At 36.6% G+C, this 27,790-nt stretch overlaps 1 protein-coding gene across 2 annotated transcripts in view; it reads left to right on the plus strand.

Moving 5' to 3' along the window:
• Positions 1–27,790, plus strand: part of LOC150109125 (gamma-tubulin complex component 2-like) — a 491,041-nt gene that overhangs the window by 93,378 nt on the left and 369,873 nt on the right. The window lies entirely within an intron of this gene.

The following is a 27,790-nucleotide window of genomic DNA, read 5'->3' on the forward strand; positions in this document are numbered from 1 at the left end:
GTTGTTGTTTTTGTTGCTGAAACGTCAAGTGCTGTTAAGTTATGTTAAGTACCACATGATAAACTACTGTTGAAATTGAGCAGGTTGGGGATAGATAGTTGATAATTATAATTTGGTTGCAGGGATAGTTGACTGATAGGAGCTAGCAAGTTGTGTTTTAGGGTATAGAGCATCTTGAAAAAAAGGAGGAGACAAGTGGACTAGCACTGGGTTGTGTTTTAACCACTGTTGATTAATTTATATATCAGTGATATAGTTCAGGATTTGAGAGGAGATATGTAATTGTTTGCTGATGATGCCAAATTAGGAAATGAATGTCAGGAAGTGCTGACAAGATATTGTTTCAAGAGAATAGGTTGGGGCTTTGAGTTGAAGAATGGGAATATCACTTCAATGTTACTAAGTGTAGTCATGCACTTTGGCCAGATAAGATGAAATTAAGTTGATTATATTGGAGGACCTTTACTCCAGGAAGTGGAGAAGTGAGAGATCTGCAGATCTTGTGAGATAAGGGAAGTGAAGTTCGGGGGGGGGGGGGGGTACATTGCAAAAGTTGTAATTTTATCCAGAAAATTACTGCTATGATGCAAATAACCCTGATGGAGATAAGGAGGTATAGTTCTATTGAATAAGGAAGTAATCAGACCACATTTTTAATTTCTGTGCATAGATCTAGTCACTGGTTATATTAGTGATAGGAAAGTAAGAGTGCATAGGCAAGTAACTAAGACTGTCTCAGGAATCTAGAATGTTGAGTGTGAGTACAGATTAAGGGAATGTGGTCTGCAATCTATGGCAGATAGGTAGAGAAGAGATATGATTGACACATGTATTGGTGAGAACAGATAGATACAGGAGAATTATTGCACAATGTGTAATAGGTGATGGAAGAAGTCATCCTTGGTAACTGTACAAAAATATCTGTGAGTTAAGGATGAAACAGGGATTTTTTGCATGTCAAGTGGTGAATGGGTGAAATGAATTGCTGCAGCATGTAATGAATGCTCCAATTGCATGTTTTGAAGGCAAAATACGATTGTGGTCTGTGAGAGTTTGATTTACCATACAAAGGCTTGGAAATAATACTGATACCGTAATCATGAGTCAGCAATTGGGACTGACCAAATTATGTTTTGATTGATGCACTGTGATCAAATATAATCAATAAACCTGCTGGCTAAGGTATTTTCCAAGGAAACAAGAATTCCATTGTTATTTTGTATATCTATAGTGAACAATGAAAAGTCAGTTATTAGAACATCTTCATCAAAAGTTAAAGTAAGCACTATAAGTACGCTCATGTTCATAGAAACTGCATCACTTTATATACATATAGATTTTAGTAGTTAAATGGTCATTTTCATTGCTTTATCATTAGACATTTCATTGTATTGCATCATCTAACATCCCTATGGATGTTAGAATTTTTTATGCTATAAATAGACAGCAAGAGCTAGTTTTTGCATTTTCGTGCTGAAATCACTATGGCTAGTTATGTGCAGTTAAAACCTTGCAGAAAAAAGTGTGATTCAAGCTTTGAATAGAGAAGGCTATTCCTCTCGTGAAATGTATAAAAGGGTGTAGTCAATCTACTGTGGTATGGCTGCTGTTGAAAGTGAAGGAAACCAGATCTGCTGAAAGGAAGAAGGGCACTGTCTACACCATGCCAAGATTGCCATTCTCAGCACATCCAGTCTATTTCCATCTGCATCTATTTCACTGATGATACTTTTTTTAATAGTCAGTTTATATTATTCATTGTTTGTTATACATTGGGACCAAAATATTTGCAGTATTTTATGCAAATATTTTATTTGAAAACTATAATTTAGTTTCCTGTTTTTTGATCAGTTTCAATGTATTTCATCCATATAATAACATGGCCTTAACATTTCTGAAAGATTAAGACCTTCTGCTGAAGTTCTTAATCTTTCAGAAATATTTGGAAATTATTAAGATATTATAATAAAACCAGAATCATGTTATACTCCTAAATAAATCCTGTACAAGCCTTCAGAATTATTTAAAATAACTGCTGTAACAATTTTGACAATTCAACAATGAAAACTATGAAAGTTCCTGTCTCTTTTAATAGCAAACTAAAAAATAGGCAGGAACACAGAAAATATCATCTGCATCCTGAATTAAGAAGATATATAACAAGTAAAATATTTCAGCTGTTTAGGTACAATTTTTAGTGAAGATTGCAAATTAGATATGGAAATAAACAACAGAATAAGCAAAGTATGGTGGGGAGTCAAATTTATGTGGAATAATAGAAATTAGTCAAAACTAAATTAGCTGGAGAACACAATTGTTCATATCATTGTAACTTACAGATCTGACACCTGAGTTAGAAGCAAATCAAACTAGATAACACAGAATATGAGCGTTGTGAGAAAAATTAGGGCAGGAAATGGGGAGGGATATTGATAGAAGAATCATATGAAAAATTGAGAGCATTAGGAAAGAACTTGACATTGTGATCTTTCAGAAATGTGTAGGCAGAGCTTGGAAGAAGATGAACTACGTGAAAATTAATGTAGCTTTAGAAGGCAGAAATAATATATGATAGCTGACGATTTGGAAGACAATTAATGTGAACTTTTGAGGATACTGTTCAAAAATTTGATGGTTTATAAATATGCTGATATTATAAGACTAAGTGGTTCAGTAGTTTCCTGACTTTCACCTGGAGAAGAAATAATTGCACAAGTTAAACAGATAAAGAATAGGGAAGAAAAAAAATCCAATTCCTGATGTGTACTCTTAGGAGGTGTACAGGATATTATGATAGTACAACATGAAAAAGTTACATCATTACTAATTTTCTATCAACATTTTTCCTCCAAATCGATCTATGTCAGCACTCCGATATTATTACATATTATATATCTGTCTCCTAAGGCACTTTTTAAATATATTAATTCATCCAGATCTCTGGATCTTTTTCTTGCCATCCTGGCAATAAGCATTTGTTTTGCTGACCTTTCCTCTCCCATTGTTTAAGTGAACATACCAGCTTAGATTAGCCTGCTAAAAAATTCCTGAACTCTAACAGCATCAAGTTCCTTCCTAATATCCCCATTTTTTTTTTTAATACGATACTGCCATTGATATTCTTTCTCACTCCCCTGATCTTTCCGAGAACTCTCATGTATGTGATCTACAGTCTTTGATCAAGTGTTTCTAACCCAATCTCAGATCCATATATTAAAATTGGTTTGAACATTCTCTTGTATACCTCTAGTTTAGTGCTTTGAATTTCTCTCTTATTCCATATAAATTTATTCAGTTGACTTTGTTACGTCGTTATTTTCTGTTATTTTATTATTATTATTATTATTATTATTATTCCTGATACCTCCAAGGAGTCCGAAGACTCATCGTGGGAAGACATCTACAACTGTCTCTACACCTAACCTCTACTACGAATCATCTCCATCAATGCCATCTACCACCCACTTCCAACACCACCACAACTAGTAATTTTTGTCTGTAAATTGCGTGTGTTCTGAAGGGCCGATTTGTATGTATGCGGGATGAAAAACCCGAGTTTCCGGGAGAAAAAACCTGCTACCTCCATATGAGATCGGCTAACTCACCTTCGATTGAAATCGACCAGATAAAGATTTCTCCCATCGCGACGAGAATCGAACTTAGGCCTATTCCAATCGAAGGGCGCAATGTACCGTCGTTCTTCCAATTGCGCTACGAAGGCGCTCAGCACTACCGAAACATTCTCCATTCAATCGGTCTACCTATTTTATCTATTATTATCACTCTAGTGCCTTCTAAGATTATATATAAACTAGTTCTCTGGGGCCATTCCCCTTTTCGGACTCTGACAAAATTTGTTTGATTTGCTGTGCAAGCCAGAGCCTAAGAACAGAAATTTCTTGTCCTAGGGAAGTTTCCCAGAATTAAGTGTCAAGAAATTTAGTAAAGTAAATTAGAAAGCTATAGATATCTTAACTTTGCAGTCATGGCCGATTAACTCTAAAAGTGTTTGTATATTCCCCTTACACGTAGGTCCGAAATTTAATGATTGGTGAAGGCATTCTCATGCTTAGATCGCACACAGGCTTACATAAGAAAAGATATTTATTATATGGCTAAACGAATTACAATAAATTAGATACAATACAAGGTTAACATTCTATCTCAAGCAAAGCAATACTAAAGGAATGATCTAAATCACATGCACAACATTCACACTTTAGGCATAAAATTCACTATTATACACAATTTATCTACTAAGTATTTAGCATATTATTCATATACAATTTGGTACGCATATGGTACAAGACACTATTCTAGTTCTGAACTTATGAATTATTAACTAACAATCCCTTTACAATATTCTTGGAACTATGCAATACTTGGGTTCTCAGACTGTTGGTCTAATAAGTTTGGAGAGTCTCTGAAGATGTATTATTATTAAAGTTCTCTTTTTTTCAGCCAGGTTCTTATTCCTTCCCTTTCACAAAATCTTATCAGTATAAAGCAAGAAAAGTCACAGTACTTTACCTCTTTACAACACTCTCTGCAGTGTTGACGTTGAGACCCTTTCATCCGTCCTTTGTTGTGGGATATCACCGCTGCTGCAAACTGCTACCACATGGGGGGGGGGGTCATGTACTCGTTTCGAAATGGCCACTCTTTCTTGCTGAACATTCGCTTATCACGTAGGTCACTGTTGCTTAGCTCAACCTTCTTCAAAGGGGGATCCTTTGCTGTCTTTCATCGGCACAGTTTCAGCGATGGCCCGCGTTTGGGATCTGCCATCGTCTTGTGCATAGCCTTGCCGGACTTGCATTAGTCAGCCACGGGAGATCTGATACTGGTCATTACTTTTACCCCTTTCTATATTAAACATGACATGTTTTCTGATAAATGAGCTTGATTGCTAGGAGCACAAGTATGTTCTCATTTAGTATTGTGCTTCCTGTTAGATTTTGTATGAGTGACTCTTTTGTTGAAAGAGTCCCCTATTCAAGATCCAACAAAGGCCCCCTCCCCCCTTCTTTAAAAAAAAAAATTTTTTTTTCAAGAAAATTTTCTCTTTTAGTTTTCCCTCTTTTCTCTGGAGGTGACCCTTCCAACCTATGTGTCTTAAATCAAACCTTCGCCTGGGTCAGGATGCACTCTCTCTCTGAGCCCTCAGTGGTCACTTGGCACACATAAATGGTTTTGTTTTGCTCATCCTGTTTTCTCTGAGATTTGCACGTGCTGTTAATGTGGTCATCTGCTGCTCCTTCACAGGTATTGTTCACTCTCTCACCTGTGATTTGTTTACTATCTATCTTCTCGACACTTCAATAATATCTTTTGTATTCGGTTCTTCATTCTCCTGTGATGAGGCAATCTCACTAGATTTTGAGTGAGAGTCAGCCATGTTGTTTTCCCCCTTTTTTGTCAATTCAACATTCTCTATGCACTGGGGTTTGTTGTGCAAAGGGGTATCTCCCTTTCCCTGATCTTTAGTGTTCTGATTTACTTCGGTAAAATTCTTTCTTCAAAGGAATTGAATCTCCTTTCTGGGATAGTTACACGAGAATCCATTCCTTCTCAGGAAATTCTCCCCCAGAATCAATCCTATGTCAGAGTGAGTTCTTAGGCAGAACCAAGAAGTTATGACACATATATAAGCTAAACTCTGGCAGTCCCACTCTCAGTCTTACTAACTTAGTGGCATGAGTTGGGGAGGGGGGATATCCCTAAAATTCTAATTGATTTCTTCAACTGCTTAATTCTACCATTTACACAGGGCCCCAGTTCCTTGATATGCCTTTCAGATATTATAGAGGCTTGGGAACCGGTGTCAATGAGTGCTTTGAAATCCTTTCCGAATATTTTTCCTTTTACTACCATTCCTGGGAAACATACATTGCCCTGTTTCCCCCTTTTATCGGATAATCCAGCACAAGTGTGCGATGTAGTCTCTGGTTGATACCTTTTTCTCGAGCTTCCCGGTGCAACAAAACAGTCACAGGAATTTCTCGACAGTGACCTCTTTTACCCTGTCCATCCAAGGAAAAAGGAGAGTCCATTCTACAATTGATAGACATTTCTTGCAACTTCTTCATCGCAGAATCCATCCTCTCTAACATAGGTTGTTGCAGCCCTTTCGACTTCCTTATTAACAATACTTCTTATTCTGTCTTCTTGTAAGGAGGGGGGGGGGACTCTTGATTCCTGGGTGGTCCAAATGTTAACTGACTGATTACTGAATCAAGACACTTTATGAGTGGTTGTTGTAACTTCTCCACCTCCTGCCTGACTATGGAGCGAACTTCATTAAGGTCACAAGCATCAACTGCAACACTATAAACTGACTCAGTTTTATTTTCTTCATTACTTCTCTGCACCTTCTGTTGTTTTTCTTTCTTCTCTATTCCCTCCTTTACAGGATTAGGATTCCTATCAGCATCTTTACTTTCTTTGATGACATTAATAGGGCTCGCAGTAGGTGTGGGACAAATGTCCCCAAGCAGCTGTTCTCTTTCTAGTGTGACATCATAACACCCCTTCAAACTGGTTATTCCTTTTCCAAATGCTGTCTCCTTTAGTTCTTGCCTTAAGCCAACTCTAAAATGCTGAAACACAGCCCAATCCAGATTGTTTCTCCTTGTCGGGCACACTCAATGTATTAGGAAATGTGAGTAGCCTGTTATAAAAGTCAGAGATGCTTTCCTTTTCCTTTTGGACCATTCTTTGGAGTTTCCAGAGGTCGTACATTTTTTGCCTTGGAAAAAGGTTTTCCAAGGCAAAAAACGTAGGCCTTACATTTTTTGCCTTGGAAAACTGAGAAATGAGAATTTCCTTAAACCTCTAGTAGTCCAAACTTTCTTTTAGGAGCGGCATGGAGTAGAAGAAGCTTTTTGCTCTTCCAACCAACTTACTGCAAAGCAGTATAAGCAACTGGAAGTCACTCCATTGCCCTATCCTCCTAAGCTCTATGTACTATTGGTCAAAGAAAGCTCTCACGTTGTCTGTGTCTTCTCCTGAGAACTGAGGAAAAATCTGTTGGGGGTTTATACTTTTGAAAAACTCTGGATTGCTTAACTCGGAGCTCATTGGAAGAGACATACTTACACTTTTAGCTTACACTGTTATACTAAGGTTAAATTTCAAAGTTTCCCTTTCCAAAATTTCCTGGATTCTTCGCATGAGACTGAAACCAACTCACTGTATTTGATTTAATTCCTCTCTTTTATGGATCAAACACATCCTACCGGCTGCGCCATTGTTATGTCATTACTATTTTGTTATTTTATCTATTATTATCACTCTAGTCTTCTAAGATTATCTATAAACTAGTTCTCTGGGGCCATTTTCCTTTTTGGACTCTGACAAAATTTGTTTGATTTGCTGCATTCAGCCAGAGCCTAAGAACAGAAATTTCTTATCCTAGGGAAGTTTCCAAGAATTAAGTGTTATGAAATTTAGTAAAGTAAATTAGGAAGCTATAGATATCTTAACTTTGCAGTCATGACCTATTAACTCTATAACTGTTTGTATATTCCCCTTACACATATGTCTGAAATTTAATGATTGGTGAAGTCAGTCTCATGCTTAGATCACACACTTAGATTAGGTTAGATTAAGCTTACATAAGAAAACATATTTATTATATAGCTAAAAGGATTACAATAAATTTTATACAATACGAGGTTAGCATTCTACCTCAAGCAAAGCAATACTAAAGGAATGATCTAAATCACACGCACAACATTCACACTTTAGGCATATAATTCACTATTATACACAATTTATCTACTAAATATTTAGCATATTATTCAATACAATTTGGTACGCATATGGTACAAGACACTATTCTAGTTCTGAACTTATGAATTATTAACTAACAATCCCTTTACAATATTCTTGGAACTATACAATACTTGGGTTCTCAGACTATTGGTCTAATAAGGTTAGAGAGTCCCTGAAGATGTATTATTATTAAAGTTCTCTTTCTTTCAGCCAGGTTCTTATTCCTTCCCTTTCACAAAATCTTATCAATATAAAGCAAGAAAAGTCACAGTACTTTACCACTCTGCAGTGTTGACATTGAGACCCTTTCGTCCGTCCTTTGTTGTGGGATATCACCGTTGCTGCAAACTGCTACCACGTGGAGGTCACGTACTCATTTCAAAATGGCCACTCTTTTTTTGCTGGACATTCGCTTATCACATAGGTCGCTGTCACTTAGCTCGACCTTCTTCAAAGGGTATAATAAATTTAGTTTAATCCTTTATCCAAGTGTGAGCAAACAAAGTTTGCACCTGAAAGTATCTTCAGGACTGGGTTAAGGTGGTACAACACCAGGGCAACTCGTTGCAAAGGTGGAGCAAGATACCAATACTCCTATCTCAGTATCTCCTATAATGCAAAACACATCTCCTTGCAGATATGTCTAATGTTATGCATTAAGGGAAGGGCCACTACCCAGACTTGCCCTGGTGTTGTACCACCTTAACCCAGTCCTGAAGATACTTTCAGGTGCAAACTTTGTTTGCTCACACTTGGATAAAGGATTAAACTAAATTTATTATACTCTAACCAAGTGAAAAATAAACTTTCAACATCTTTCTCTAAATCCAGAGTAAATTATTAAAGAAGTGTTGCACACCAATTGGCAATTCCTATAGGTAGAGATGACCTGCTAATGCTTCTGCCTGATATCTCCACTTGGGCCTGGCTCCCACTGAAGAGACCTCAATAAAGGTCGAAACTAGTCTGGGTAGTGGCCCTTCCCTTAATGCATAACATTAGACATATCCGCAAGGTGATGTGTTTTGCATTATAGGAGATACTGAGATAGGAGTGTTGGTAGCTTGCTCCACCTTTGCAACGAGTTGCCCTGGTGTTGTACCACCTTAACCCAGTCCTGAAGATACTTTCAGGTGCAAACTTTGTTTGCTCACACTTGGATAAAGGATTAAACTAAATTTATTATACTCTAACCAAGTGAAAAATAAACTTTCAATTTCTTCAAAGGGGATGCTTTGCTGTCTTTCATTGGCACAGTTTCACTGATGGCCCGCTTTGGGATCTGCTGTTGTCTTGTGCATAGCCTTGCCGGACTTGCGTTAGTCAGTCACGGGAGAGTTGATACTGTCATCGCCGTCCGCATCCCTGGTCTGCACGAGGGAAACAGGAACAGAAAAAATGAGGGATACCAGACCTGCGTAACCGTATTTATCCCCCCTTTCTATCACCCTCTTTCCATGCTGGAAGCTTATTCACCGGAGCCTCCCTATTCGTCCTGATTGGGTGATGTCATTCCACCGCCTTACGGTGTCTGCTCCTTTCAGGGAATGCGTGCCCTGTTCGCCTTCTACGAATACTCTAGCTTTGGGCGTTACATCACCGATGGTGGTTATCCCACAACCTTTGGACTTTTGTTGGCAGTACATTTACTTTCTTGCATGGGACATAATTTTAATACTAATGTTTAAAATATTATACATAATCCAAACATATTATTTGAATAGCATCACTTCAGATGACAGATTCAAATCTCAGAGTTATTATCTCATTTTCTATTTTACCCCTTTCTATATTAAACATGACATGTTTTCTGATAAATGAGCTTGATTGCTAGGAGCACAAGTATGTTCTCATTAATATTGTGCTTCCTGTTATATTTTGTATGAGTGACTCTTTTGTTGAAAGAGTCCCCCATTCAAGATCTAACAACTTCCTGCCACACCAGATTTGCTAATTTTGTTGTCTGAGTCTAAATTTAATTTGCCATCTTTGCTAAAACTTTTGCCTAATATGGTTTTCTTGTTCTATTTGTTTTCTGCTCAGCATGCAGTTAATGTTTTCAGTGTTTCTACCTATTTTCTTTGTCTTTTTTATTGCTGACTTTCATATCAAATTTATTACAGTTGTTTTTCAATTTAGTTATGGAATAGTGCAGACTTGTACAGGATTTATTCAGAAGTATAATCATCTGCTTAAAGAGCTGAGATTAACATCTCCAGTTCTAATATCAGGTTAATGCATTTTCTTCATAATATGGTCCATATGTATGCTACCTGAGCCCTCCTGTTTTGCTGAGGTGAACTTATACTGCCAGCAGTTCACTTCATGGTATTTACTTGAGTATTTGTTGCTCGTGCTTTTGTCATGGTGTAGAATTTGTGCAGATTTTGGAGCAACATAATATGAACACCTATTTTCAATTTAATTTTATGACCAGGCAATCCAGGTGGATTAAGCAAATTTAAAATTCCATGAGAAAATGAACTGCATCATCTACATTCACAAGAGTATCTACTTATTTGTAAACACTAACAGATCGATCAACCCTGTTAAGAACCAACTCATTCATTATTGACATGGCATCATTTCAAGGTGTGAGGATATCTCTCTCTCTCTCTGAACCAAGAAGGTGACTTTTCTGTTGTTCTCAATAGATGGGTAGACACTACACAACAGTTCGTCTGCTATTCAGACAATATTCCCAATATTTAGGCGTGTTAATATAATTTTTCCTTCTCTTTGCTGTACTTCACAATTGTCAGTTTTTAACATTTTTGAGGAGAAGGAATGTGCATTAGTGTCTCCATGTAAGTGAACACACACACACACACACACACACACACACACACACACACACACACACACACACACATGTTGGTTTTTAGAGAAAACTTCTCTATATCATCCATAGTGAAGATTTCTTAAGGCATGCATTCACTTCATTCGTCCTTGTTCCACAGGATACGATATTGTGCACCCTTGTCTCACACAGTGTTTGTCTAAAATCATTGACAAATAAATTAATTATTCCACCCATAAGGCAGGCATTCACTTCGTCCCCCATGGTTCCTTGTTGAAAATCACTAGCAAATAAAATAGTTATTTCATCCATTCCATCCATAAGGCAGGCATTCATTTTGTCTGCCCTGGTTCCGCAGGATACAGTGAGCTATGTTCATTTAAAATCGAAATAAAACACCAAATAAAAGTGTTATTCTACCCATTCTTCGATCATGCGAGCTGATATCCCTCAGTGTTCTGTTGACCGCTTCAACAGATGTTTTATGAGACATTGTACATTCATCCCAAACATCAAGGAAACCTTTGCAATATCATACTCGAACAATAGAATTTAACAATATCTAAAAAATGGCCACAAAAGATATCGTTCAACTGCAGCAAGGGCCATGGAGGATCCAATGAGCTGTGTTCATCGAAAATCAAAATAAAACACCAAATAAAAGAGTTATTCTACCCATTCTTCGATCATGTGAGCTGATATCCCTCAGTGTTCTGTTGACCGCTTCAACAGATGTTTTATGAGACATTGTACATTCATCCCAAACATCAAGGAAACCTTTGCAATATCATACTCGAACAATAGAATTTAACAATATCTAAAAAATGGCCACAAAAGATATCGTTCAACTGCAGCAAGGGCCATGGAGGATCCAATGAGCTGTGTTCATCGAAAATCAAAATAAAACACCAAATAAAAGAGTTATTCTACCTATTCTTCGATCATGTGAGCTGATATCCCTCAGTGTTCTGTTGACCGCTTCAACAGATGTTTTATGAGACATTGTACATTCATCCCAAACATCAAGGAAACCTTTGCAATATCATACTCGAACAATAGAATTTAACAATATCTAAAAAATGGCCACAAAAGATATCGTTCAACTGCAGCAAGGGCCATGGAGGATCCAATGAGCTGTGTTCATCGAAAATCAAAATAAAACACCAAATAAAAGAGTTATTTTACCCATTCTTCAATCATGTGATCTAATATCCCTCAGTGTTCTGTTGACCACTTCAACAGATGTTTTATGAGACATTGTACATTCATCCCAAACATCAAAGAAACCTTTGCAATATCACACTGTAACAATAGAATTTAACAATATCTAAAAAATGGCCACAAAAGATATCGTTCAACTGCAGCAAGGGCCATGGAGGAAGGTAAAAAAAAAAATAAAAATAAAAATTATCACTGCTCCATAATCTTGAGGTTTACATTGATGAAAATGCACATAAACCATCTTTGGAACATCCTCAGTCTATTGGTGAAGAAATCATCAAAATTGGTCAATTTGTTCTCTAGTTATAAGCAAACATCGAAAAAAGGCTTTCTTTATATATAAATAGATAACAGTGGAGATAGTATGCACCCTTGTCTCACACTTGATTTTACTTGAAAGTGTTTTCCCATAGATACTTCAACTCTGACTGCTAATTTGAATCTCAAATATAGATCATGTATTGTAATAAATTTAGTTTAATCCTATACCCAAGTGTAGGTAAACAAAGTTTGCGGCTGAAGTAGTTCAGGACTGAGGCAACCCGTAGCCAAGGTGGACCAAGCTCTCATCACCCCTTGTCTCAGTATCTCCCGTAATTCAAAGCACATCTCCTTGCAGACATATATAATGCTATGCATTAAGGGAAGGGCCATTACCCAGACTGGTTTCGACCTTTATTGAGGTCTCAGTGGGAGGCAGACCCAGAAGTGGTGATACTAAGGCAGAAGCAATGGAGAGGTCATATTTACTTTTACGAGTTGCCAAAAGGTGTACCACCTTATTATTAATTTACTCTGGATTTAGAGAAAGATGTTGGAAGTTTATTTTTCACTTGGTTAGACTAATAAATAGTCTAATATATATATTCTAATCTAGTATTCTAATTCTAGTCTAATATAGTCTAATAATAGTCCTTAATGCATAACATTATACATGTCCGCAAGGAGATGTGCTTTGCATTATGGGAGATACTGAGACAAGGAGTGATGAGAGCTTGGTCCACCTTTGCTAAGAATTGCAAACTTGTTTTTTAAAACTATTCCTATGTAGGAATAGTTTTAAAAAACAAGGTGAAATTGTAGCCATTGAAGGTGGTAATATTCAGACAAATTAAATAATATTCTTGTGTAAACATATATATATTTTATGAGTCTTTGGACTCTCTGGAGGTGTCACCTAATAATAATGATTTTTATTAAATTGTGGCATAATAAAATTTATGATTTTTATACACTTAGTTTTGAAATGAAAGTTTCAGATTTTCAATATCTGTTTAGTTTAAATGATGTTAATAAATGTCACCAAAATGCTTGCACACATGTACACTCTTCATTACTTGCAAACAATATATTTAACATTACACATTTTATAGTGATTTAAGTTAACTGGATGCTACTCCTGCCCCTCTCCCTCAACTGAGATTATGTTCCACTGTTTGAAATAATGGCTTCCCTAGAGAGAAGATAGATAATATGTTCAAAGAGCTGCTGATTATTCTACTTATCAATAAAATGCCATTTTAATGGCAATTTTTGCTTAATGACAATTCTCATGTTGTGATGTTGAAATTAAATTTATTAATTCTAGCGTAGATGTTTATTAAAAAAAAATCAGATTATGTGAACTTTATAAGCTGTAAATAACATAAACTGAAAGTACAAATCTTAAGCAATATCTCATGGTAGATATTCAGTTGTCTTTTGCTTAAGCATTCCCTTTTCTTACTAGTATGATCTAGAAAAAGGCAGAGGGTTCATTAAGAGACCTTTTGATGTGAAAGGTTACAAAAGCTCCTTAAGTAAGTTACAGAATAACTCGCTGATGATTATGAGATTTGGCTCTGAAATTCAATTTACTTACCCTGAGTGAGGGCAGGCACTGGTCAGGAGTATCACATGAAAAGCTATATCATTACTAACTTCCTATCAGTTTTTATGTATATTTATTTTCTTGTGCTTTTGTACTGTTTACAGCAATATTGAGGAAATGTGCATAAAATTAAATTGACTATATAATATTATTTTGGGGTTATACAAGAAATTGCATGTGATTACTAGGAATTTTTTTTTTTCAATATCAAGGCTATGGTGAAAAGATGTGTTTTTAGAAAGCTACTGAAAGATCTGCAATTTTTGTTGATTTATTGTGTTTTTCTTAGGTTTAATTGTGTATTTTTAGTATATTATTGTAGTTTTTAGTGTAATTATTATTTAGCTCTCCTCAGTAGTAAGAATGATGCCAAAAACTGGTCATAACAAGGCAGTGTCTAAAGCTCAAGTTCTTACTACTGAGGAGAGTGTTTGTCCTGATGAACAAAACTGCTGCAGTGATGATGATTTATCTGAAGATAAGTTGACATTAGAAATATCTCTATTAAAAGAAATTATTAGAAAATCAACCAGAGAATTGGAAAAGGTGGAAAAACGTTTGACTAAACTTAGAAATGATAAGAAAAAGGATCAGAAGAAGAACAGGCAGGAAAGTACTGATCTTGGTAATCATAATATTAATAATAACAAGGTAAGTCAGTTAAAATCTAAAAAAAAAAAAGAGGTGATATAGTATGGCAACTCAGTCCTAAAATTTGCGCTTACTGAGGGGAGTCACCACTTCTAGTTTCTCAGGGGCAAAAATGAAAAATTAATGAAAGCAAAAAAGAAAAATAAAAGAGATGGTAGTTTTGGTAGGTACTGATAATTTAAGTAGTGACAAATATAGTATGAGAGAAGATATGAAAGGTCTGTTGAAAGAAGCAAGAAAGAAATATGAGAGAGTAAAAATTGTAGGATTGCTACCCAGATATGACAGTACAGTGATGATAGCAAATGATTTCATGTGCAGGCTGTAAAATCATTTGCTATCATCTGCTAAGAAAGAATGAATGTGAAAGAATAACTTTATTGAATGCAGATGGTACTCGAGTGTTGGAAGCTAATGAGATTGTTTGCTTAATGAGTGTTCACTTTGCTAAGATATATCAAATAGGTGTATGTAACATGGTGCACAGTGCTACTGCTACATTGGATGAAGAGTTAGAGGTTCATGAAAATGAGGATGAAGAGCTGTTACATAACCTGGATAAGAATTTGTCTATAGGCAAAGGTGGAATATCAGCTCGTTTGCTAAAGGAATGTTGAATTGAATTGGGTAGGCCTTTCACATACAGCAATCCCTCGATTCATCTGTAATTACAGAGCCTGTTGATGATCATATCTCATCCCTCCTTTGCAACTGTTTTCCTTAATTTTTTAATTTAAAGTATTTTCCCAGCCTTTCATCATAAGTAAAAGAGTTAGTGAGCAAAAAAGTGGAAGTGCGAAAATGATTCAAACTAATCTCATTTGAAGGAAAACTTGAAATAATAAAGACAAATCAACAAGGAGAGTCCAGAGCAAAGATAGGACACGAACACAAAAATGGGTGAATCAACTATAAAAGCAATTTTCAACAAAGCTGCTGAATACAAAGAGATCATGCATGCAGATCACTCGAAATCAAAGTATTATAATGATTGAATTAGAGAAACTTCTTTCTACACTGATCGAAGATTGTAACCAAAAACAGATCCGCTAAACACTGACTTTATTAAATGAAAAGCATTAAGTCTCTTTGCAACCTTGAAAGAAAGTGCTATCAATGGTGGAAAAGAAGAAGAAGAATTCCACACTAGTGCTGGGTGGTTTGAGCATTTCAAAAAAAGAGATATAGCCTACATAATGTTTGAATCACAGGCGAAGCTGCAAGTGCAGATAACGAGGTGGCCACAAATTATCCAGAGATTTTGAAGAAAATGTGGAAGAGGGGGGGGGGGAACTACTGTGACTAACAAATATTTAATGTCAATGAAACCAGGGTTTTTTTTTTTTTTTTTTTGGAAGCGAATGCCTTCCAAGACTTTTCTGGCCAAATCAGAGAAACCTGATTATAAAGTCCCAAAGTTGAATGCCATTTCTGCTGGCAATATGCGAGCCGTTTGGAATTGCATTCTTCCACATTGTGCTAAATGATTTTAGAGGCTTTTCAAATGAATCTAAGTTAATTAAATCTAATTATGAGAAATTGGGTGATTCCACCCTGTAAAATTTAGATGCACAGCGGGAAGATCCTGAAGAATATGAAGAAAATTTAATCGCTGCCAAGCCCAAAGAGATTTCACAGAAACAATTTGAAAATGTTCATACAATCGAAGTTTTTAATCAGCAATGCTTAGAGGCTGGCCCTGATGAAAAGAGAAGTAGAAAAGGCAATAGGGCATACCGTCAGTTGTATGCAAGAAACAGAATGCCCGCCAAACTACCTTAGCTCAATTCTTTATTAAGAAGTAGAATAATAAATTGATATTCTTAATATGTTCTATTGTCTATCAGCTTCATGGTTTCCCTTTAACTAGGTTCTGAGATATACGCTAATTCTTTTATAAAAAATAAGGGTCAAAAAAGAAATTTGAGGAATGAATTATACTTTTTCCCATAGGTTGTTATATTTGATTAGTGCAGTTTCAATTAATGCGCCTGTTTTAAACAACACATTAGCCACATTAATTGAGGGATTGCTGTATTTGTATAACTTGAGTCTCGGCTCAGGAATGATCCCACAGGAATGGAAGGAATTTATGATAGTTCCATTGTACAAGAGTGATGCAAAAACTGATGGGTCTAACTACTGACAAGTCAGTATCTCTGGTGTGGTAGTGAAGATTTTAGAGAAGTTGGTAAGAACTTTCATACAGAAATGGATAGACAAACAAGCTATATTCTGTAAGGAGCAGCATGGGCTTACTAAAGGAAGGTCATGTTTTAGTAATTTGCTCATATTTTATAACAATGTTGTTATGGCCAAGTTGGATAAAGGGAATGGATGTTGCATAAGCTAGAGAATATGGAATTGGAATATAAACTCTTGGCTTCGATCAGTGGATGGTTGACAAATATCAAAAAGTGGTATACGGTGGGTGTGAATCTGTCTGATTTAAGGTGACCAGTGGTGTACCTCTGGGTTTGATCCTTGGGCCATTTTTGTTCAATCTGTACATTAATGACATTAGGAAGGGTCTAAAGATATACATTTGCTTGCCGATGATGTGAAGAAAGACAGGGCAATCAGGGATGCTACTGATCAGCACTTACAAAATGATTTGAATAGGCTGGAAATTTGGGCAAACAAAAATGGCTGTCAATTTAATGTTAGTAAGTGTAAAGTTATGCACTTTGGCATGATTAGATTTCCAGTGGCATATTATCTTAGTGGGGTTATGCTACAAGAAACTGAGGTGGCCAGGGATCTTGGCATATTTGTGAATAGGAATTTGAAGTTCAAAGGTCACATAACAAAAGTTGCAAATACAACTCAGAGGAAAATTGCAATGTTGAAGCGAACCTTGATATGTAATGATAAGGAAGTCATTTTGCCTCTTTGTAAGGCTTTGATAAGACCACACCTAGATTATTGTGTACAGATTTGGTCTCCCGAGTTCCAAGGGGATAAAGAAGCTGTGGAAAAGGTGAAAAGAAGAGTTACAAAGATTATATCTGGATTATGGGATTTGGATTATGAGGACAGATTACGAGTATGTGAATTGCAGACACTGGTTAACAGGAAAAAGAGGGGTGATATGATACAGGTTTATAAACTTTTGAATGGATGTTATAGGATATCATCTGATGAAATTTTTCGTTATATGGAATGTGGGGAGAGAACACGTGGCATCCATGGAAATTAAATTTATTTGCAGTCAAGAAAGGGGTAAGAGAAAGTTTTTCTCCCAGAGAGCAGTGAGTGAGTGAAATAATTTGCCCTTAGGTGTAGTGAGTGCATCTAGTGTGAATGAATTTAACGGAAGGTATGACAGCTGGTTTGGATGATTTATAGCCTTCCCTGATGAGTCCTTGATGCCCTGGAGGTCTCAGATAATAATAATAATAAATCGCACTTCTGGAATTTCATTATGATGAACTGCTATGCTGAACACTTTTATGTATATTTTTAACATGTGTAAACTTTTGGTATATAAGAATTTCACAGTATTGTATGAGACAGTTTTAGGTGTGATGTATACTATACTCAAGATGGTTTTAGATTTTTCTAAGCATTTTCTTCTTCTGCAGTAAATTAAAGTATTAAAACAGTGAAAAAATTATGAAGGATCTATATGGGTAGTTTCCGGTATTTATTTATTTATTCATATGGAGTTTCCTCCCTTTTTTCCCCTGTCCCTATTGGGGTGAGTTGAGCCCCCTCATGGGTGGTTAAGTATTTATGGCTGTAGATCTGTGTGTTCACAAGGCCGGTTTGCCTGCTTGTGGAATGAAAAACTCCAGATAAACTGGAGGAAAAAACCCTGCTGTCCATGCCCAAGAGTTTCCAGTATTGAGACCACATTATGATGTAAATAAACAGTTTAATAAAAACAAGCAATTAAAACATGATGTTAAAAATTAAAAATGAGCAATTAAAAAACTTAAATCATCAGTACCTCTGATGATAAGTCTTACAATTTACAAAACTTGTTGGGCTTTAATTGCTTATTTTTATTAAACTCTTTATTTATATCATAATGTGGTCTCAATACCAAAAACTATCCACAGAACTGCTAAACCCCAGAAACATTTACTATTGTATATATGAAGGATTTCATTTGGAGGAATTATAATTGAAGAGCAACATCTAGCACATAATGTGGTGAAAATAGTCACACAACTTCCTTGTTTTTATATCATAAACAGTTAAACTATTAGATTAACAGAGCAAGCTAACAAATTTTATTATATCACTTATTTTGAAATAATTGATTTTTCATCTGAAATAAACAGTGATGCTGCAATAATTGTTAATGAAAAGTCTTGGTAATTATGCAGATAGAGCATAATCTAAATTAATTTCAAATTTTTGGGGTCAGTCACAAGTATTTATTTTATGTAAGTATAGCTGCATTCCTATTTAAATTTGAATTGGCAAATGAAGCCGACAGAATATATCTATCCTTGCTTTCTATAAATTACCTATTAATAGTCTTAAAAATCAGACATCTAATTTAAATATCCTCCAGCAATATGAAAATCATTGCCAGAAAAACTGTGCAAATGGGAAGAAATGTGAAAAAACATCAAGCTGAATGTTTCAGCTGTATAGAAAATTTTTATTGAAGATGACAGGTATTATCATCATAATGCCCTGATATGTAACCCAGGGCTCCACATCCTGATGCAGGTCCCCAGGCCAGGAATTTTGGCAGGCCCCCCTACCTGTCGCTCAGGTTAAGGATAACACATTGCTCTACAGGGTTTGGGATCAATTAGTTTAAATGATATCACAAAAGCTTAGCCAAATCATTTTCGATTCACAAAATTGCTAGGGGATTAAGTCGTTCTTGGCTATATCAAATCCACTTATTTGTTTCATATTGAATTTGTAGTTGTAAGTCTTTATCGATTCTTTGTCCTTTCAATGACTGCAAAAGGGATTTCCAAGCCAGATATTGTTTTCTGTGTTCAGCACTATTTTCGTGAAGAGGCAACATACCATACAACTTTTTCCAATGCTTATTTCTAGGCGAAAATCCTTCTTGGGCTAAACTGCTTAAGTTTTTGTTATTAGAGTCGCAAAAAATACGAAATGGTAGACAATAAAGATTTTCTTTCGATACACACAATGCTAACCATTCTCTTGGAAAATGTTCTCTTGTTCTTTCATCTTTCGTTTTCATATAGAGCAAAAAATCTTGAAATTTCATACCATTAAGATCTCTTGGCAATTCCTTATAAATCTTTTGGAATTCTTGAAAGCTGATAGTTCGTACATGGAATATACAAACATGTGTACGTTCCATGTACTTCGTACATGGAATGTAATCTCAGACAACATTGTTTGAGATTGCATTCTCAAGCAATGTTGAGAATGTCTCTTGCCACATGTTGTTTGAGATTACTCTAAGCCAAATACTAGGGGTCATCATGTTTTATATCAAATTTTTCAACAGGGCCTGCAACTGAAGCATCAACTGTATCATATTCTTCCATAGTCACTCTTCCTGCAGGTTTTTCACTTGCAGCCTTTTCTTCTGTTGCAAGAGGTTCACATGTAACAGTCGCTTGACTTTCGACTGTTTTATGAGTTTCGATTTAACACTGATATTATGTTTGGATTTCAGTGTTACAAACATTATCGCCACCTTCACTATGATAGTACTGGAAACTATGTCCTTTTCATTTTCAGAGTTTAAAAATTTGGTTATGAATTGACGACCTCGTGATGCTTTCGATTCTCTCTCTCGGATTTAAGTTTCCTCTTCTGAGCTCCAGACTTATGTTTGTACTTTGAATCAGACATTGAGATTTTATTTATTTTAACTAGAATGTCTTTGCTTGCGTGAGAGCAATTTATTTAAATATTTTTAATATCTCAAATTTGTATGATCTGGAAAAAAAAAAATTAAGTTTGTTTCATACAAAAAAATCATAACTAAAAAAGTTTTATATTTTCTTTTACTTACTAACTAGCAAAATTTTAATTCAAATAAGACAAATTCTTCTCAAATAAAGAATTTTGTAGAAAATTTTCAGTTTCTTGAGATCAACTTAGCCAACTAAAACTATCAAATAAAGTTTTCTCTTTTATGAATAAAATAAAATTCTCTCAGCATCTGTAGCATACGCACTGGTAGGATAGTGTGCTGGTAACATCGGGGCAGTGTTGCCATTGAAACGACGCCATACATAGAAAGCGAGACGGGCGAACGAAAAATGAAAACTAAATAAATCTTTTCAAATGAGAAGTTCAGAAGCATAACCATAAGTCTGAAAAGATGGATAATGGGTTGGAAACGAGTGCAAAATCTAGTAGTCCTTCTCAGCACATATTCATTCTTATTTTATAAAGTTTCTTTTTGTCTTTTGTTAGTCTCACTTAACTGGCCCACCCAACAAGATGGGCCTCCAGGCTAGAGCCCTGTTAGCCCTACCCTTGTGGGGGCCATGATGTAACCTTCAAAAATAAACTAAATACAATTAAGTTTACATTATTATTAGCTTCTTTTTAATGGTTTCTTACAGATTAATCTATTATTGTCATTCCTCCAGTAGTATCTGATCTGATCAACATTTTAATCTTCTGGGGATCCTACCAATCATCAGTCCACCTATATCTTTGTTTTCCCATGGATCTTCTTTCTGCTATTCTAATATGAAACACTTAATTTGCTGTTCTCTCCCCCCCCCAGCTCTGTTTATGTTACCTTAGATCAGCTCTGCTCACCCGTTCTTTAATATTCTAAGTTTCTAGTATTTTCATTTTTAATATGATTCTGTCATTCATGCCATATCTAATCACTTTCCAAAAAATTTCTTCAGAACTTTCATGTGTGTATATTTAGTTCTTGATCAACTATTTTTTCTTAACCTGCCTCCCAGTAAATTCAAATCTGTATTTACATTGGACACTTATGTTGTGGGAGGGACATGGATGATGTTACGGTTGTCGTGAGCATTCATGACTTCTGTAACAAACCTCATCAGTGGTTTGTTACATTCTGACTGCTCAGAAAAAAACTGCACAGAAAATGCAGTTGCGTTATAATTGAACAGTTAGTTAATCTTCATAAATTACGAAATATTACTCCGTGCACTGTGAATCTTCCTCTTGTCTTTCTCCTCCATGTATGGACACCTATTTTGTGGGGGGGGACACATTCCACTTGCCCACCCATATTTAAAAAAAAACGGTTCCTTTCATCAGGAGTTGTATAAGCAGGGCTCAACAAATACACTCACCTGTAGTGAGAAGATTTTGCCAGATGTCAAGTGGCTGCATACTGAGCAAAATAGGATATTTTGTATTTAATAAAACAAAATAAGCAAAGTCTTTTTAACTTTAAAAAATACAGATGCAGCACCTGGTCAGTTTATGGAACTTCTACTGACTTTAATAAGTCAGTAGGATATATCATCAAAAAAAAAAGTGGGGGGGGGATCTTGGGAGTATATATTTTCCATAATGTGTCAAGTCCTAGATATAAGGTTACGGTGTAGAAACATCATAACCTTATACCACTTCTCAGGAGAGCTTCTTATCCCTTCTGTTGCTTTCTACTAAAAACATAATCCTTTGCATGTTAAGCCTGTAAAATCCTCTCACCCTTCTTAAACATCTGTCACATCACCTTTTTTCTTTCATATCCACTAAACTCTGAAATTTGTTATTATTATTATTATGTGACACCTTCAGAGAGTCCACAGACTCATCGAAGTTGGGCATTTACTCTACAACTTTGTCTCCACCACTTAATCCACCAACCACAATGAATCACGACTATACCAATGCCATCTAATACCCACCACCACCACCATTAGTATTTTCACAGACAATCACAAACATCCATTCCCATGGCGGGATTTGAACCTATAACCTTTTGGCTGGAGAGCAGATACTCTAACCTTGGCTAACCAGGTCTGGAGAGATCTCCAGGGAGTCAGGAGCTTATCGAGGAAGGCCACACTATTTGCACCAGCTGTCATACCTTTTCTTGAATCCATTCATGCTACTTGCACACAACATTCAACAGCAACCCATTCCAATTATGTACCACTTTTTGAGAAAAAAAATCTAGCCCTCACCTCTCTTCTTGACAGCATTCATTCTCAACCTCCGAGGATATTGTGTTCTTTTGTCCACCCTCCATAAAATAAAACTTCTTTACTTCTTCCTTTTTCCTTCTTTTACCTTGCTGTGTCAAGGGTTTTCTATTAATTTAACTGTAACTGTACGCAAGGATAAGGTGGCTAGCTCTATGCTTCCCAGTGTATCCTATGTCTGTAGAAGAGTTGAGTTCTCAAGGCCGGTTTGCCTGCGTGCAGGATGAAAAAACCCTGCAGTCCACACCCAAGACTGGCTTACTTGACTATGTTTGGGAAAGATCCTAAGCCCCTCATGTCAGCGATGGGAATCGAACCCAGGACACTCCTTTCCCAGGCATATGGTTGCGAAGCACATGCTTACCATGCGGACTAAAAATGGAGGTGCTAGGGATCAAATCCAGGACCTTTCACATGCAAAGTAAACACTCTATCACTGAGCTACATCCTCACCTGCAAATGAAAACTTTGACTGAAATTTTGTATAACCCTTTCAGAAGTTTGTAAATCTCAATCCTATCACTCCCTCTTTTTCCTGTTTGTCTGCAGCCTACAAATTCTCAGTTTGTCTTCATAATCAGTATTCCACAATCCTGATATTTTTGACATTCTTCTTTGCACTCTCTCTCCACTGTACCATGGAAACCAGGAGACCAGATCTGCATGCAGTAGTCCAAGTGAGGTCTTATCAAGGCCTTGTAAAGGGGCAAAATGACTACCTTATCTTTACATGTCAAGATTCATTTCAGCATTGCAATTATTCTCTGAGTTGTGTTTACAATTTTTGCTATATGACTCTTGAACTTCAACTTCCTCTCTATTGAAACTCCAACTTATGTGTCCTCAACCTGTTTATAACCAATATTCTATTATCCCAGACTTAATCATTCATCTCTGGGTCCTTGTCATAGTTTTCTCATCACTTTGAAACTTACTATTGTGCACAAGAGTCCTATGTGAGCTGATGAGGGCATGTACAGTGTTAATCCCTTATCTCTACTTGTCACAACATTTGCAATGTGATTTCCTTCTGAACGTCAGGCCTTTATCAGCCACTCCTCAAATTCCAAATTTCATCACCACCTGGAGCACAGTTTTAGGCAGTATACAGTATGCTCCTGCATTTCCATGTTTAACACCTTGTAACTTTGTACTTGTTAAAATTAAAACAATTTCACTCATCTGGACATCAGCAAATAATAACCACCTGTCAATCCACACAGTCCTCTGCAACCTTACCACTTCTTGCAGTGACTTCACTCTGAAACCTAATATGATTGTGCCTTTTAATGAATTTTATGCTGCATCAACTGTTGTGCAGAATAAGAGCTGCATTCATTGCTTAAGCATAGGGTCCTATTTGAGAAGTATATGATAGTCTCCAATACAGGCCAGTGTTACTGTTAATGAGGGATACAAAAGACATGGGATTAATTTCAGAGGTGAACCTTTTGTAGAATGTCTGGAGTTTTCAGATGGATTTTCTGAACATAGTCTGCAGAGTGAGAGATGGGAAAGATACGAAATATACATCCTGGAAATTATAGAGATCAGATAGAATGGAAGTCATTTCAGAAGGCAGGATGACAGACTGATTGTTTACGTAGGGGTGGAATTCAAAGCACCACAGGGTGGTTGTAGTATTGAAGAAAGGTTAGGGGTAATATCCCTTCTTGGTTACATGCCCATAAATGACATGATCCTTTTTATTAGACTTTCATTAAGCTCATCTAATGTTTCATTGGTGGTTTATGTACCTCACACAGATAGGTCTGATGAAAAGAGTGATGGGTTATATCAAAACATACAGTTTTGGGCTGCTCTTCAAGGATAGAGAGAGAGAGAGATGTTCTCTTAATTCTGGGAGATCTCACTATAAATGGGAGAAATAATGACAATTAAGCCTGAATGCATCAGGGTTAGTAGAGGAAAATGTAACACTTGCATTGTAAGACTGTTGGAATTTGCCATGCTAAACACTAGAACATGAAACTTGGACATGAAACATTGATAGGTCAGTGCACCACATTGATTACATCCTGGCACTGCAATGATGGACGATGGATCTTTGATGTAAACATTTGTCCATCATACCAGACTGGGTATGATAGTAATCCCCAGAGGAAAATGTCAGATTCTCTTTTGGAGAATGATAACATACCTGAAATTCTCTGGTTGAGACTCGTGTACATATTGCCAGATATACCCATGAAACATTTTGCTCCATTAAAAAGATCAAGAGATCTGTGGATCTCAAATTCAACATTTGATCTGATCTAATTATTCTGCTAAGAAATGTGAAGAGATTTGAGCACAAGTTTAAGCCCAAATTGGATGGTATCAGGGACAAGACTAGAGCAGTACTAATAGATCAAAAACAGGTTGAAAAAGTATTATGAGGAACTGTACAGCTGATAGGGTGAAGAAAATTTGCAAGAGTTCACTCCCTAGGAGAATATTGAGTTGGATCCACCTCCATTTTAGATATAAAGTTGAATGAGCAGTTAAGGAGTTCAATAATAGGCCTGGGATTGCACATGAAATCCAGACAGAGCTTAGCTATGAAATGGAGGCATAAGAGTGTTTCATACATTGATTATAAGGTTATGGAAGATAGGGGTTTGGTCTAGAGACTGAAAGCTATTAATATTCATACTGTTGCACAAGAAAGAAGATATGAAGAACTGTACTATCTGAACAAAAATATCTTGAGATGCCTGCTTATCCTAACTCTCACTCTAATATGAAAGACATCAATATGGAGTCGGTCCACTATTTGCTCTAGGTTTCCACTAGATTTTGGTATTGCTACACTAATTCCCTTCCATTCTTCCAGAAGAGATTGATGAAGTCATTCACTGATATTAGGCAGTTTGATCTGACTCACAATCAACATTCCAATTCATCCCAGAGGTGTTTGATGACAGGGCTGTGTTCAGGCCAGTCAAGTTCACCACTCATCAAACCATTCTGCACAGATCTCACTTTGTGGACAGGAGCAGTGTCATGTTGATACAGAAAATATTGATTGATTGAAATGGCATTCATTGAAGTGTTGCCATAAAGTTGGAAGCACAGAATTATCTAGCCTATCATTATAGGTCACAGCATTAAGATTCCCTGAATCTGGAACTAGGGAACTCGGTCTAAACCCTGAAAAACAGATCCCAGACCATGATGTCTTCTCCACTGCACAGTTGGCACAGCACTTTCGAGTAGGTAGCCTTCTCCTGTGATCTGCAAAATCCAAACTCATCCAGTGGACCTCTAGATGGCGAAGCACATTCATTACTCCAGAGGATGTGTTTTCCACTGCTCCAGAGTTGCCCTTGGTGATGTTATGCTCATGAGTGACTGCATGGCCATGGATCCACAACTGATGAACACTCCATCCAGCTGATGGAGTGTTCATCAGTTGCAGAGTCATTTTGAAACTAAGTAGTGAGTGTTTCAATTGATGATAGGCAATTTCCACTTCAGAGTAATATCGGTTACAATTAATCAGGGCATCTGTTGCAGGGCAGAAATGTCCCAAACTGAGTTGTTGTAAAGCTGGCATTATATGATAGTACCAGAGCATAAGTAACTGAACTCTTCAATATGTCCCAATTTGCTACTAATGTTTGACTATGAATATTGCAAGAACCATCTGCTTCCTTTTATACTGTATGAGCCATGGTTGTGGTTTATATACAATGTCCACTACTATGAAGAGATGCATTTTTGGAAATTATGGAGACAACTACCGTGTTTGAATAAAAACTTTAGTTTACTATTACTAAAATTTTACAATTCGACGTTTCGACCTTTATGTCAAGGTCATCTTCTGGAGCGTACAAATATACACAAGAAACAAGCTATACTACAATCATACTGGTTCGTTAAAGACATTGACTAACCGCTACCACAATTGTTGGCCTGACCTCTGGTGGAAAAAAAAAATTATACATCAACGCTAGAGTCCTATTATTTGTGTTGTCTACTATATACATATATTAACATCATTCCAGCCAGTTTGAGTGGAATGGTTTCTAATACTAGCAGATTGGCTAGAGTCCTGACTTATGTTGAATCTTTCATATTAGGTTGGCTGAATATGTGCCATCCAGATCCTTGGAATTTTCATACCATCTTTATTGTTGATATTTGGGTGGTTTATCAGGATTTCGCAGGATTCTTTAAATTTTCTTTCGTACCATGTTTTTGTGCGGTGTAAGGTGCAGGTGCTTTTCCAGTTGATTTGGTGTAAAGTGTTAAGTGCATGGTCTGAGAGGCCTGCTTCACCATAATGGTTATATTTAATGTGTCTGTGTTCTTTCTTGCGTATAGGGATTGTCCGTCCTGTTTCACCAATGTACGGTAAGTTACAGGTGCAGCGGATGCAATAGACTCCAGGATGTGCTAATGGGAGGAGAGGATCCTTAGAGGAGCTGAATATAGTTTTAAGTTTAGTGGGTGGTTTAAAAGTGGCATTGAGGTTATAATGTTGTGGGAGTCTGTTGATTTTTTCTGATAACCCTTTAATGTATGGGATGGCTATGGTTTTACTGTAATCTAGATTTGTTTTTGTTGTGGTTTTATAGAGTATTTTATTGACAGTATTTTTGTTATAGCCATTGTTTATGAATGTGTCACTAATGATTTTTAGTTCTTGTTTCAGGGCTTGTTGGTTAGAGCAAATAGTTGTGGCTCTGTTTTTAAGGGTGTTTATGACTCCATATTTTTTGTGCTGGGTGGTGATATGAATTCGGATGTATGTATTGGCCCGTGTGTGTCGGTTTTCGGTAGACCGTGAAGGATAGACTGCTTGAAGGAAGACGTGTAACTAGTGTGTCTAGGAACGGGAGCGAATTTTGGTTTTCGTTTTCGATGGTAAATTGTATGCGTTCGTGTTGTTTGTTTAGGTGGCTGAGGAATGTGTTTAGCGTTTGTCGACCGTGCGGCCAGATCGCGAACACGTCGTCAACGTATCTGAGCCAGATTGTCGGTCGAAGCGTGGCAGAATCAAGAGCCCTTTGCTCAAAGGTTTCCATGTAGAAGTTTGCGATTGGGGGGGATAATGGTGAGCCCATGGCTGTGCCTTCCTTTTGTAGGTAGAATTTGTTTTGCCACACGAAGTAACCGGACTTTAGTACGAGCGCAAAGAGGGCCGTAATGTCGGGCAGAAATTTGTTCTGTAGTAGGAGAATTGTGTCATTGATGGGGACATTAGTGAAAAGGGCAGAAACGTCAAAACTGACTAATAAGTCGTCTTTGTCGAGTGTTATGTTTTTGATTATGTTTATAAAGTGTTGTGTGTTTTTTACGTAGGAGGAGGAATGACCTACCAACTCCTTGAGTGTTGCCGCTAATTTCTTGGATAGGTGG

This window comes from Typopeltis vanoorti, chromosome 2 (assembly GCF_054136105.1).
Source record: "Typopeltis vanoorti isolate ZY-2024b chromosome 2, IOZ_Tvanoo_1.0, whole genome shotgun sequence".
In the NCBI taxonomy this organism is placed as follows: Eukaryota; Metazoa; Arthropoda; class Arachnida; order Uropygi; family Thelyphonidae; genus Typopeltis; species Typopeltis vanoorti.